Genomic DNA, 4,742 nt, shown 5'->3' with positions numbered 1-4,742 from the left:
ATTATCAAAGTAAATCTCCTGATGCAATTTTGAATATCTGGATTATTTCATTTTGGAGCATATAGTAGTAAAGTTTCGGCAATTAAATTTCCATTGAATGACAAAAAGGGTCCAACAATTTTTACCTAAAATGTCCACAACCATACGTTCAGATTTTGTGGTTGCTGTGAATGTGACTCAGTATTCACAGATGTTGGTTTTCACTAGCCCAGTAACGGCAATTGGCCTGTTAACATTAGCCATTTATGAAAAAAGTTGCCTTCTTCATAAAATAGTATTTGGTCATAAATCTCTATTGTCATCAAACATTGCGCATCACAAGTTCAACAACACTCATACACCTTCTGTCGTAAAACATCCCTCACTTGAACTGTTTGAGACTTAAATGAAATTTAAATGGTTTGTATTTATTAATTTCAAAAAATCTTTACACACCAGACATGAGTGTGCATATCATGTTGCTGGGTGGGGCAGCTTTTCTGAGCGATGTAGATGGTGGGTCTTGCAATATTTGTTTGCAAAACATCTAGTGCATGTTCGACAAAATCTGTTGCAGATTGTATCCAACCCACCGACTTTGGCGCCTATTACGTACACTCGCCTGTCATTTCAAAACGCTCAATAGTTTTGATATATGTTGAAAGACATCTTATAGTGATTCGCTTTCAGGGAAAGGTGTCATTAAACAAAATTACAAAACTTCCCGAAAAGATCTTTGACGATCGCCAAATCCTATCATTCATCAACTAGAGTATTCGTTTCTCTTTCCCGACAATTTCCATTAAAATAAATGCCAAAATAAAAACTGAACCACTGTAATTAGATAACTTGTTGCAGCAATGCTTTCAAGACACTGATTAAAACCTCGAGCAGAATGATATGAACCTTTGTCTCATTTGTAATTCCCAAGCTTAGAACCTTCTAGTGAAAAGAGCTCCATGAGCTCAAATCAAACATGAAAAAAAACCCTCTTAGACCCGCAAGGATGATTAATAAACACAATAATGTTGTTCTGTATCTTCTCATTCCCGATAGGGCTAGATATATTAGAATTGAAACCTTTGTACTCTTTAACGTCTCTTTAATTAAAAAAAAAAAAATAGAGATATACAATACAAAAAAAAAAAAAAAAAAAAAAAAAAAAAAAAAAAGATTTAAGAAATCTCTCCTCATCTCCCTCTTTAAAAAAAAAAGTAAAAATAAAAAAAAAAAAATCTTCTCTTTTAAAACTCTTCTTTTGAAAAAAAATAAGTAAAAAAAAAAAATTAAAAAAAAAAAAAAAAAAAAAAAAAAAAAAAAAAAAAAAAAAAAAAAAAAAAAAAAAAAAAAAAAGAATTAAAAAAAAAAAAATAAAAATAAAAATTTAAAAAAATTAAAATAAAAAAAAAGGAAAAAAAAAACCTTCTCCAGCTGACCTTGGTAAAACAACCCGAAACCAAGTACAGAATTCATTCATTTAAGTAATCCAAGGAAAGTAGCCTTCCTAAGTTGAAATTTACATTTAAATCACCAAAACTGGTAAAATAATTTTGTAGTACAAACTGCAACCGATAACATAACCAAAATAATAGTATATAGATTATTTTTAAATTATCAAATTAAATTTCCCATAGTTAAAAACATTGTTGGGTCTTAAAAAAAAAATTAGGTGTAAACCACACCATGATAATATGTTTGCAAGAAAAGCCGCCACCAGATGTAACCCCGAACCCCAATCCCCAAGTAAATCCCCCCTTCCCCCCAAGCCCCACCGACCCATAAAATTTGACCTTCCCCCCTCCCGACCCAAAATCCCGATTAAATACCCCAACCAATATACTAAAAATGCTCTATTTTCTGATAGAATAATTCCCTTGAGATGCGATTAAGGAATTCAAATCAGTAATCTATTACCCTTTAAAATATGTAATCACACAAAGAGAGGTATAGGCATCCATTAAGAATTTTCACGATACCCCTCGCCGGACGGCGTTCCCCCGTTGGTTGTGACAAAACAAAACATTGTCCAAAAAGTAGATGCCCAATCTCTATCACGATTGTAAATAGTTTCCAAATTTAAATTTAAATTATAAAAGGGAGGAAATTTGGGGTGTTTCCAGACATAATATACACCCTGTAATAATAGACACCATAGATTATATTATAATAACCTCTTTATTACATACTTCAATACTTGTCTCACCACATAGTTTGAATATGTTTTTCATAAACATAAAATAAAGTAAGTATTTGTCCCTTTCATCTTCCACTAATACTAGAAGAGCAAATTACTCAGAAGTACTCACAAACTTAGTAAAAACGAAACAAAACAAACCAAACAGAATACATTACCAAAAGATGTTAACTTCAACTTGAAACTGTTTACTTATTTTTCGACTGCGTCTTAAAATAGTTTTCAGTGTGGAGAAAAGTAAAACCCAAAGCTAACGTGGCGAGGAAGCAGGCAACACAAGTGATCACGTCGAGATAATGTTTTGTGCGTATAATTGTGTTCAAGGTTGTAATCACTGTTGTCAGGAGGAACAGAGCAGTACCGACAATGAGGAATGACCTCAGGATTATTCTTTTAGGAATATCATTTAGAAGGAAAAGTAATTCGATGCCAGACAGCACAACTAAATAGCCCGGTACTGTCAGTAGGAAAATGTTCATCTGCACGCGGTTACACAAAGGAAGCCTTACGTATCCAGTCCTTGCCGCCCACAGAGTTACACAAATCGCTGCCAACAAGAAGGGCACGAACAGGAGTCCGAACAACTTGTTTCGTGCCCGGTGCGGTATCTTCGTAATATGCGAACCTATTTCACGTAAGAAATCCATGTCGTGTGCTTAGTTCAACTATACACGTGTTGCGGTTAGCTTGTTTGTTTGTTTACATTATCAATTCCAACAAAAGCAGATGCAGTCTTCTAGTTCTGGGTGACCTGCTGATTCGCGACAAAAGAATTGTTTGAACAGCTGGTATTAGTGATAATAATCTACAAATTTCTGACCCATTCGAGCCTACACATTACTCTTCACAAAACAATTTTCATCCAAACATACTCGACATCGCGTTATATAAAAATTCCACAGCTCCGAAATTAAAGTTTAATTCGCACCACAAGATTCAGCGCGGCTGCGAATAAAAGTACCAGGATATATATCTAACTCCCGGAAAGTCTGATCACAATGCCTTCGGCCAAGAATGTGAGCACCACACTCCAGGAGGTATTAACCATCAAGTAGCAGGATAAAATTATTTCCGTGGAATTAAAGACAAATGATTCAGGCATTTCGAATAGTATATTCCAAATAAAAGTTTTTAATATAAGGAAATTCTTTCTGTATTTTAACGTTAACTCTTACCGCATTTAGACAACAACTAAGTAACTTTAAATTGGTTTCCTCCTAGCAATTTGTTTCAGTACAGAAGAATCTAGTCTTTCCGTGACTCTCCTGAGAATATAACTTGCATCCTTATGAGAAATTTGCTCTTTTAGGTACGCGTGGAAGCGCTACTATACTAATTATTTCGTTTATCTTTTAGTAATCCAATATAGTTATAATCCAATATGTTTACAGTCATAAAAACAATATCACGGGTTTAATTTTAGTTCTGAAATTTCTATTGTTGTCACAGTTTGTACATTACGTTTGTATAATGTATACCATTATATTATTCAAATCTTTCAATACTATCGCTGGTCATAGTAAAAAACGAGGTAATCCCGTAATGATTAGCCTAAAATGTTGTACGGCAAAAGCTTACAACTTTACGTTTGGCCTGAAATCCTCCCCAAATACTGGCCTAATACATTATTGTCCTGGATTTTAACTTTAGTGCCGCTGGTTAAATGGACCTTGAGCTGGATTTAGTCTTTGAATACGTTCCTCGCTTAGTGCATTCTGGAAAAGTCTACACATAGCATTTAAGAGAGTCAAAGGTTCATATATATTAAACAAAACCATGTAACAAAGCAGTCGAGTTTAGCAAGGATGAGTAAAGGATAATGCTACTATAAGGACGCTTTATATACGGGTCCTTAAAGTCCAATGACGACTCCTAGTCCTCCATAGTCATTAACCCCTGTTATAACCTAAACTAACCCACGAGCAACGTTCTTTGAGTAACGATACAATATCAGTAGATATAGGCATTCCTTCCACTTGTCACCTTTTACCTCAGAGATGCTATGGAATATTTAGCTTTCAATACTTACGTTCCGAATTAAATCCTTGCAGGAGACAATGTGGGATCCATTCGAAGCAGTCCAGATTAGAGTTTAGAAACTTGGAATTATCTAAATCGTTATACCTCTCCTTAAAAACGGCAGAAAAACCAATAATACTGTTGTTTTCTAATCTAACTATTTACACATATGCATTGTATATTATACAGCATTACAAGGGATAACTTCAATTTTTAATTTGAAAAAGGAGTTCCCTTCTCGTTTATGAAAATTTGGCAATGTCGTAAATATGACGTATATAAACGAATATATTAAGTAAAATATACAATAAATTATTTATGGTTATATAAATGTAACGTGTGTCACAATTTGAATTGAAAGTTTTAATTTTTGGCTGAGATGTTTTATGTTTACATAATTTGATTTTGTGGTGTTTAAGCTTCATCAAAATTTCTCCAGGTTAATTAGAAAAGAAAGTTATACATTTCCAGCAAAATATTAAACCCTTTAGGAATAAATTTCTCTGATATAATGAGCTTTGAATCACCGTATAAAATAGATTTTTAACGA

The sequence above is a fragment of the Homalodisca vitripennis genome, chromosome 4 (genome assembly GCF_021130785.1).
Source record: "Homalodisca vitripennis isolate AUS2020 chromosome 4, UT_GWSS_2.1, whole genome shotgun sequence".
In the NCBI taxonomy this organism is placed as follows: Eukaryota; Metazoa; Arthropoda; class Insecta; order Hemiptera; family Cicadellidae; genus Homalodisca; species Homalodisca vitripennis.
Note: the sequence above shows the minus strand (reverse complement) of the source record.